Source organism: Tupaia chinensis, unplaced genomic scaffold (assembly GCF_000334495.1).
Source record: "Tupaia chinensis unplaced genomic scaffold, TupChi_1.0 Scaffold000096_1, whole genome shotgun sequence".
Taxonomy (NCBI): domain Eukaryota; kingdom Metazoa; phylum Chordata; class Mammalia; order Scandentia; family Tupaiidae; genus Tupaia; species Tupaia belangeri.
In genome coordinates, this window is record NW_006159558.1 from 4131740 (window position 1) to 4142680 (window position 10941).

Genomic DNA, 10941 nt, shown 5'->3' on the forward strand with positions numbered 1-10941 from the left:
ACACTACCTGCCGGCTCCACTAAGTGTGTTCATTAAGAAGCAGACAAATTTATACTAAATAACAAAACAGATTTCTCAATTAATATAAAAAGTTTTATAGGAACTGATCACTTGAGGCACACAGCATATAAACTATGCCCTTAAAAACAGTCTTTACATCTAGAAGTCAATGAAAATATTCATATGAATAGTGAGACAAAGTACGTGCCTTTCATTGGTATGTTTTCTGCTAACGATGCAGTCCAGGGAAAGGCACCGACATAGGCAGCTTCTTAGAGTTTCTGTTTGTGTGAGCCTTTCTCTTTGATTGCTTCGTCCTCAGAGATCAATCAAAGGGCAAAGCGAAATATAATTTGTATTTTGTTCCAAGGTGAGGAAGATTAAAAGAAATGCAGTGTCCTTAGAGAGCAGGGCCTAGTGCTTATGAACAGGATGGAATAGGCTGGAATTTGTGGGCTCATGCAGCTCCTTCACCGGAGTGACAGCAAAGGCTGTGACACATGATGCCCCGGGACCAAGTCCCCAGCACAGCAGGGTCAGTGAGCAGAAAAGGGTGTTCAATTTGTGTGTGGAGGTGGTGATTGCCATGTAAGTGGTGCATGAGCTGTGACTTTTTTGAAAACATTTTAAAAATTAATTTTACTTATTTTTATTATGTTTTTAAAATTTGCTATAGGGTACATGTGCTCACCAGAAAGAGACAGAGAGAGAAAGTGAGAAATCAAGCTACCAGGTCCTGAACTTGAACCACTGTTGACTATGTGAGAGTCTAGTGCCTTCATCACCATGCCATCTCCTGGCCCCATGCTGTTATTTTAAAAAATGATTAAATATGCTCCAATTTATATAAGAATATGCTCTCAAAAGCAGAGGATGAATGAGTTGAGCACAGAGGACCTGCAGGGCAGTGAGACTATGCTGTGTGATGCCACAATTGTGGAGAGCAGCCATTGCACGTTTGTCCAAAATGCACACCACCCATGGACCCTATTGTACATTACGGATCCTGAGTGATAACCACGTGAGCGCAGTTTCACAGATTGTAACCAATGCACTGTTCTGTGGGGCATGTTCAAAGTGGCGAGACCATAAGTGTTAAGAACAGAGATTACAAAAGAAATTTTGTACCTCTACTCAATTTTTCTGTGATCTAACAAATGCTGAGAAAAGTCTCCTTTTAAAGCTGTGTATCACGAGATTAGCTGTCTTTGAGAAGATATGCTACCAATATGTTATTAGTAATGAAGTACTTTTAGAGTAAGTATGCCGAGCAGAGCTCTCCATGCAACAGGACCACAGCGATTGCATCTTTCAGAGACAATGTTCACTTTTTGGTCAGGCGATTGTTGAAGTAAACACACCTAGAGAGCCAAATTGTTTCTTCAATTTATGTAAAATGACTTTTGAGTTCATCTTCATGTTGAAATCACAGTGAACTTTTAAAAAAGACAATACATTTAAAAATTGAGAGAGTGATGGGACTCACTGTTATATAATTTAACTTCCCACTTTGTCTCCTGTTAAAAAAAATACATAGATTTTGGCTGTGAAATAATAGCAACATGACAACAAAAGCTAGTTCTTTACAGTGTTGCACAAGTATTAACCAAGTTAATTTTCATATGCTAAAATATACAAAACTGGTAAAACAGTCCATTTCTGTGTGCTGGATCATGTAGGGGTCTGTGATGGCTGAACATTTGCCTCCCCCGAGGTTGTGTAACTAATCGTGTACAACTCAGGGGGTACTCTAAATTCTTCCAGACATTATCAAGGTTATCAGATATAAACTTACAAACATGCCATTTCCCAAACACTAATCAATGCACACTTCTAGGTCTAAACATAACAAGAGGTACAAGTTTTTAAACTGATCTAATTTATTCTTTTATGGAACTTTTGCATGGTGAACACAGCACGAGTCTTGTGGTCCGAATGCTTGTGCTCTCCAAATTTGTACGTTCAAATATTAACTCTGGAGATGTCGGTATTAGGAGGTGAGGCTCTTGGAAGGCTACGACAGCCCTTACAAGACTCCAGGGAGATCTTCCTCTGTTTCACCATGTGAACAGTGGATATGAGAAAGCGTCAGCTGTGAGCCAGGAATTGGGCCTCATCAGACATTCACCCTGTTTATCTTGGATTTGCCAGCCTGCAGAACTGTGAAAAATAAATTTTTGTTCTTAAAAGATGCCCCACTTATATTTTATTTTTTTACAGCATGAACAGACTAAGGCAAAAGGTTTAGAAAAAATTAAATTTCCTTCTTTATTCTATACTATTCTTATGATCCTGAGCACCTTTATCCTCTGTAACTCTCGACTCCATCTGCAAAGTGATTATCAAAAGTGTGTCTGCAGTGCAGGTAACCAAAACAGTGTGTGACAAACTAAAGGTACTCAATAAAGAAGATGTTACTAATTCTGAGGACATAAGTTTATTTTCTCACTTTTAATTATTTTAGAAGGTTCTTATAAAGTTTAAGCACACCCAGAGAAGAAAACTGTTTTCATTCAGGTACTTTTCATTTAATTGGGCATACACACTTACTACAATTTGTAAAAATACAGTAACTTAAAAGAAATGAAAATAGTAAGTATTACAGGGTACAGGAATGAAAATATAGTATAGGGTAAAGGAGAAAATACCTTTCCATCAGTATTCAACACATTTATAGGAGATTATGAGTAATGTTAGAAATCAGTAAGAGAAATGCATTTCACTTACATGTCTAAAAACAAGCCAAAGTTTAAAAAGTAAGATAATCTGTGAATATATGTGCCGGTGGGTAGTGTAGAGATCTTTATAGAGAGACTGCTAGTTCCTATATAAATTCCATGAAGTGGATATAATTTTTCCAACTTTGTAGGCAAGAAAACTGAAAATGAGGGAGGTGGAACTGTTTGACCAATGTCAAAGGCTCCAAATAGATTAAACAGAATTATTACCCAGTCTCTGACTAACATCAGGGTTAGGGACTAGAACCCAAGCCTACCGGTGACACAAATATTTGACTGATTCATTTAGAATCCTGTCTTTTCCATTATAGTGTTCTGTCACCTGCATTTGCTTCAATGATTATATATATATTTTTGTTGTTGTTTTTAAATTTTGCTATTGGGCACATACAACCATTGAAAAGAGGCAGAGAGAGAGAAAGAGGGAGAGAAAGTGAGAAAGCAGCCTCTTGCGGGATGGCCCCACTGCAATCTCCTCTCATTCACTTTGCAGTTTGGATTTAAGGCACACACACACATACACACTCCACATGTTTTTCAAGCTGCCAAGTCCAGGACTCAAATCATACAGGCAGCCATATGGAATCCATCTACCTTAACCCCCACATCACTAGCTGGCCCATTGTTCTTAATATTGGTTGGCTGTGTATCAATACCAGACCTTTCCTGCAAAGCCAGTCAGCAATGAAAATGTTTGGGTAGCAATAAATCAATTTCTTCCCTCTTCAGTTTCAATGTTGAAAGTATGAATATTTACTATAGTTAAAGTTATTTATCATACTTTAGTAAATAAACATAAAAATCAGAAGCATTTCAGCTTTGAATAACTTTTATTTATCAATAAATTAATCATGTGAATGTAATTGGAAATTTAAAAATCATCGTAATGTCTTCTCCATCAGATAGAAAAGACACAAGCATTTTTCTTTCTTTTAGATGTTGCTTACTGGAGTCCTCCTTAGAAAGTTACAACTAGGTTTCTCCTCTCTTCTCTAATCTCCCTTTTTCTTTTTCTTTTTTTTTTTTTTTGTGTTGCATATAGGATTATATAATAGGGGCGAATTTATTACGTCCAGAAGATTTCTTGTGAATTCTTTTGGGTTTTTTATGTACATAATCATGTCATTTCAAAATAGAGATCATTTTACTTCTTTGTTTCCTATTTGAATGCCTTTTATTTTATTCTTGTGTCTGTATTGGCAAGAATTACTAGTACTCTATTGAAGAAGGGTAGAGAAAGTTGACAGGCTTGTATTATTCCAATTCTTTTCCCATTCAGTATGATTTTAGCTATGGGTTTTTCACAGATGGCTTTTATTGTTGAGAAATGTCCCTCCTATGCCAATTTTGCTGAGAGTCTTAATTGCGAAGGGGTGTTATATTTTATCAAATGCCTTTTCTGCATCAATTGATATGATCATATGGTTTATATCTTTCTTTCTGTTAATCTGGTATATTACGTTTATGGTTTTTCCATATGTTGAACCACCCTTGTATCCCTGAAATGAAGTTTACCTGGTCATAGTATATAATCTTTGTATGTGTCTTTGGACATAATTTGCTAGTATCTTGTTGAGAATTTTGCATCTATATTCATCAGAGATATTGGTCTGCAGTGTTCCTGTTGTGTTATGTCCTTCCCACTCAGTATCTACCAAATGCCTGCACTCTATGGCAGAGACCAAATGCTGGATGGAAAAGGGTGTGGAGAGCAACTGCGGATACCAGAGTGTAGGAGAAGGTTGGGATGGGCCAGAGGGGGAAAGGAAGAGAATCAAGGGGAAAAGCAAAGAAGCAAACCTTTTTTTTTTCAAGTACAAAATATATTTTTATTTAATATTTTAAAAATACAGTTCTGTGAAAATGTATAAACAAATGCTATCATAATAATGAATGATACTTGGAACCAAAGAAACGATATTCATTTTCCAAATGCAAAGCTGCACCCTTTGTTTAGAGGTAGTTCATATTAACGTGTAATTTTTTAAGTGAATGTTACGATCAAGCATGTAACCACTTGGTTATATCTAAGTACTAGCTGTTGAAAATATGTTCTTTTAGATAGTCTAATTTAATCATCTTATTTTCTTCAGTGATTTTCTCCAAACAGTGGTAAAGTATTGTCGATGGACGGAATGCAGAACTGTTTCTGACCTCAACCCTACCGATGTCTACAGCTCAGGCTCAGCTCCATGGGGGCCCAGCTCTACCTTGTCAGGTAGGCCTGTGTGGGAAAGTACCAATGAGATGGTATCTAATGACAGCACCAACTTATCAGAAATTAACAACCTTAGGGATCTCTGTTTTAGGTTTCTGTGGTTTAGGTGCTTCCAGAAGAATTTCTTCTTAGTCTGCACTCATTCTGTTTGCCCAGAGACCAACCTTGACCCTTCAGTCTGAATTCTGACTTTTAGGGCAATCTTTCTTCAAATGTTCCATAGAGCCACAGAACTTGCAGCCACCACCATCAGCATAGAGTCCTTTGGGATTATCAGGACACGATCTGGACAGATGTCCCATTTCCCATGAACAAAACATTTTGCAAAAGGAGATTCACCAAGAGCTGGGTCTACGTCAGCCTAGAACTTGGTTATTTCGTGCTCTGTGGGCCCACACCAGTAACGTAGTCCAGTCTCCATGTCCTGATTTTCAAGGGCAGCGGGGCGATTTGCAATTCCATGGCCAGGATTTCTTCATGGAAACATACCATTGCATTTTCCTTCTTTGCCTATCTTGTTAATCACCTTCCTTCCCATAGACTGCTTTTCTTTAAAGTGACTGCAATTTCTTTCCTTACTTCCAAACTCTCTGTTGACATAATCTCCCCATTGTGACCCATCTCTGAACTCCATTTTAGGTATTCCATGAATCCATTAAAGTCTTCATTTAAGAACTCTTTTATTCTTCTTGTACTTTTTATGTTTTGGTTGGAGTGTATCATTTTTAAGGGACAGTCTATTTGCTTCATGTTGTTTATGTTTTGGTAGGTTTTGGGTTATTACCCCAAAGGACCCCTTTTTCATGTCCTCCCATGAGGTTGCAGGCAAAAGTCTCGTGTTATGTGTGTAGTAACTCGTGCCCACCAGATCATAGTTTCATCAGAGTTATTTAATTGATTGCATGTTAGTACTCCAGAACTGAAGCAAAAAGAAATATGATAATGTGTATGGTAATATCTTTGATTAGGCTAATGTACAGTATATCCTGGATGGGAAAATTCATTTTATATGTTGTAATGATATACAGCGATTGATTATTAAAGAAAAAATTAAAAAAGAAAAAAGAATTAGGAATAAATTGATGCAATTTATTAACTAAAATAAACCAAATGAAAGTCAACATTTGGACAGCAAAATCAGAAAATTCTTAATGTGCTATCTGATTGTAAGTTTTGCCATGACAATTTTTATTTGGAAACTTCTACATATGGGAGATAGAAACACCTTAACATATGCCTTTGAAGTTTCTCCAGTCATTAGATGAGCAGTGGCCTGGTAGGACACAAAAAGTAACCCTCCACTTTGGGATAGATACACTAGCCACCATGAAGTCCATGAACTACTCATATGGTGCCTATGTGTCATGCCTACTGTCTGCTCCACGCTGATTGGAAATCCTAGAGGTGGCCTGGATGCAGAGGAGCTTGAACAGGACTCACCAGCTGGGCCAGAGAAGAGGACTTCAGCCCCTGTTAACAGGACACTGACCCACAAGAATGCAAACTAACAACCCATACCAAGGAACGTGCTGGGAAGTGACCACCTGATTATAAACTTCTCTGCAGCCAGGTAGATAAACTGCTCTGACTAACCCAGTGAGTTAAATTTCATAGCGTGTCCAGGGTTGGTTGTTCTCAGGCAACATAATCTAGCATGGTTACCTGTTACTGTTGGTGAGAGACAAGTCTGCCGTTCCCACTCGCCCCTTAGCAATCCACATGCCTGCTCCATATTTCCATCAGAGCTGGTTAGCAGGGCAGGTACTGTCAAAGCCGTCTACCCTAGAATCCACATCATTTTACTCTGACAGTGAACACGGATGGTTCTCAAACAGAAGAATTGCAGACAATGATCTAATTTTATAAATCAGATTGTAAGGTGATGATTACATGTAGACATTATTGAGTAAAAACAGTTAAAAAAGAGTATCAGAAGCATAAATGCGGTAGGCCAGGATTAAATAAGATCAATGAATATGTCAATATTATAATATTTTTGATTGGTATTTTTATGCTACAAAAACCATTTATTTATTTTTTGAGAGGTTTTTGCTATAGGGGGTGTGCGCTCGCCAGAAAGAGAGAGACAGAGAGAAAGAAAGCGAAAAATCACCCCCCGAGGACATGGCCACGCCGCAATCCCTCCTCCTCCATTATCCTCTTGGGATCTTGGGCACGCACGCACATGTACCCGGCATGAGTTTAAGCCACCAGGTCTGGGAATCGAACTGCAGTTGACTACATGGGAGTCCAGTAACATAGCCATTACTCCAACTGCCGGTTCCCCAACAAAAAACATTTCTAACAATATTGTAAATAGACCCTGAAAAGCACATTACTAATATTTTAATTTAAAATATTGTCTCAATATCTCAAATAGCCTAGATAATTTTGCAGAATATGAACAACACAAAGTAAAGGATTCCTCAAGAGAAGTTTCCATTGACTTCAATGAATCCCCTCTAGGACAGAAGTTAAGTTCATTTCAATAGGGATGTCTAAGAACATGGATGTTATTAAACAGGGTATTTACAAATAGTAATTCTAAGTTTTTTTTTCAGTATTTTTTCTATAGAGCATGTATGCTCAAGGTTATCTTATCTAGTTTTTGTTTATCACTGTGTTTAGTAAGTTCTTATATATATGAATTCTATCAGTATTCACTAATTTAAGTAAAGAAAATATTTTGCATTTACAAAGTATCTAAGAATATTTCATAGATCAGAAGAGAAAAAATATGAAATAAGACCAAGAATAATGTGAAAATATGTTTATGAGAGACAAATTTTCAACTTTCAAGAGCACCCCACAGTTTCCCAGCTACTGACTTAAATATTTGAAGCTGAGTCTGAAAATTATGCCTCCTGTCAGTGTGGAGCATTGCTTATCTCACCAACTGACCACTTCAAAAAAGAGAAAGAACAACAGAAAATGGAAGGGTGTCAGAGAGGTCGAAACAGAAGAAAACCTTAAGTGGAATAAAAACAGAAAGACACATGAGATTCAGAAGACTATGGGAAATGTGGCAACTTTCAATAATTTCTGTAATTATACCTGAAAAATAGTCATTTTATTAGATCACCTTACAATTTCATCAAAGGCCAATTATAGCTAAACCATGCTCACTCCCCCTTTAAGCCTGGCTCACCATCTGGACCTCTTCCCCAAGGCTCAGTCTTCTTACTTGAGTTACTTCAGGAATTAGTAGCACACTAAAGACAATATTGGCTTAGAATTCCTCTTTTACTCTTTGAAGTATCCATGTGTGTAATTTATATAGTTTATTTCATCTAGATAACATATGGCCTGAAGAATTACCTAAAGAGTCTAGATAACTTATTTTTAAGGGAAGAAGTTAGGTCTAATGTATAATTTGTGTGTTTAAGTTTTTGGTGTGCAAAAGTGTGTATATATGACCCAAGTAGTTTGTGAAAAGTGGTATCTTTTGTCCTTTTCACAATAGTGTCAGGAAAAATATGATTCCATTGAAAAATACACCTGTACATGAGTCCTAGATGAACAAGGTGTGTTCCTGTATCCCATAGTCACCATTCCACTGTCAATGCTTGGCAACGAATGGTCTTTCCCAGGAGTGTCAGATGGAAAAACACTAGGCAGTGGTTCTCTGGCTCTGAGAGTAATGAGGAGAGTGACAAGGGCTGCCTGGTTCTCTTTTTGGTCAAGGTGACTACTCAGAGGTGAACACAGGGAAGACACAGCTGCTGCGAGTCAAACTGTGACTGTGATTGCACATGGGCTATCAATTTTTGTTAGTTGGTTTGTATACCATATCCTTTTTATGTGTTTTCCATGAATATATGCAATTTCTTATAAAAGCGATAAAGCCAGTCATAAAATGAAACTCGACAAGCTCTTTTTACTGTTATATTCACAAAAGTGAATATAATTATTTAGCTATTGACAATGTTGGAACTCAGCTCAAAGTTTTCACTGTAAATATGACAAAATGCTTTGCCTCCTATATAGGGATAGAGTTCAACTACTCCAAACAGTCTTGCTGGGTGGATACGATACTATGAACACTTTTCCACTTGGAGCAATGTGCAGTCTCTCTATGTTAGAACTGCACAGAGACTTCATATGGAGCACTATCGTTTGGTTAGGAACCAAATCTCTAAGCACCTCTGTAAGCACACAGAGATATTATTGAACCAAAAGAGATGATTCTGGAGTTATTATTCACATTGAGAATTATTAATTGTTTGCTACCATTTTTAAAAAATTATTTCTGCTTCCTAGCTACTATTTCTAGTGTACAATATGGGAAAGAAAAAGAGAGAGCATCAGTCAACTTTTGTTTTCTCATTATCTCCTCTACAGACCATTTTTGTGGATAGGATATAGGAGTTAATCATATAATGTAGACTAGATTATTTGGGGCTTTCAAGTTTTTCTCTTTTAAGCATGAATAGTAACTGTTGCTGGTGTTCATAGCCAAATCTTTCTATTGAATGGGAGAAAATAAGATCACTGAAATCAGGTGCTATTCTGGCAGAAGAACTTTACCACATCCTTATAACATCCATGCAAGGATGGCCCCATCTTTCTTCCAACATATGAGGCAGCAGTAAATCTAAGAAGACCACTGACTGCAATGCTCCTGCTCACTCCGATCTGTCACACTGACTCATGTGCTGTAAAAGAGCTGCAGGACAGGCAGTCTGGAGAACCTAAAATGTGCAGAAGTGCCATACCTGCTTCCCTAACTAAACGGAATACACTTCAAGTATGTCAGCCATAGAGTATTCGCCAATGCCAGGCATGATGGTGGATCAGTGAACTCTTATGAGCTGTCTGTTTTTCAGTAAGAGCCCTTATTCCGTATCCATAGAACCTCAAAATCACCAAGTGATTTCCCTATGGCAAAAGGAGTAGGTAATATTGGCCCATATAATTTGCAAGCATCAATTTCCTAACACTGAGGTGGCCTCCAATTCTCTGAGTTATAAGGCCTATTGTGGGTTATCTATCAACCAAATCCTAAGGCTTATTAGTTCCCATGCTGGGATCAGCGTGAATTAGAGCAAGAGACATTGTGGACAGGGTGTTGGGCCGTATGTCCCCTCAAACTTGGTCTAGCCAGAACATCTTCAATCACATGTGGGCAGGATACAGTTTCTATAGATGAAAGACACTTGAAAATCACCAATATCTCACCCAAAGTTTGATGCTTAAATTTGTTCCATTCCTAGTAGACACAGATAACATAAATATTCTAAATCCTGTGGTGGCTATTCTATTTTTTGAAAGGCCTTTGGCATATTATTTCATATATTAAAGTAAAATTTATTTCTGTGTCCTTTCTACACATTAGCAAGTTATTTTTCTTCCTTGTGGTTCCCAGATGAAATTTCATTTTTCTTTTTCCTTTCTGTAGACTAAATTGTATCCTCCAAAAACTCATGTTGAAGACTTAACCCTCCAGGCAACTATATTAATGAGATAGGACCTTTAAGGAGGTGATTAAGGTTAAATGAGGTCATAAGGGTTCAATGGAACTGGTGCCCTTATATGAAGAAATTAACTAGAGCTTTCACTCTGCCATGTGAGTACACAAGATGTCAGTTTTCAAGCAAGGAACCAAGTTTTCACCACAAACCCAGCCCTGTTGAAACCTTGATCTTGGGCTTTCCAGCCTCCAGAAGTGTAAGAAAATAAATGCCTGTTGCTTAAACCATCCAGTTGACGGTATTTTGCTAGGACGGCCCACACAGAGGAAGGTAAACCCTAAGCTCTTTAAATAGTTTACAACACCTTCCCCAAAGCTACACATGCCCTCTCAATGCTTTCTTTTAGAAAGCTGTTTCTCAGAAGTCTAAGGGATGATGGCTGATATCTTTCCCCAGGGACCAGTCTTTCCTTCAGAAAATAATTCTAGACTCTAATTTATTTTTGAATAAATTCAGAAAGTAAAAGAGCTAGCACAATAAAATTCAAAGTGTTTAAATATTTTCATTCAGCAGG

General features: G+C 37.6%; 1 pseudogene; it reads right to left on the reverse strand.

Annotated features, from left to right (window-relative positions):
* Positions 1-5012: 5012 nt before the first annotated feature.
* LOC102489979 (zinc finger CCHC domain-containing protein 9 pseudogene) lies at positions 5013-5829 on the reverse strand (annotated as a pseudogene).
* Positions 5830-10941: the final 5112 nt, after the last annotated feature.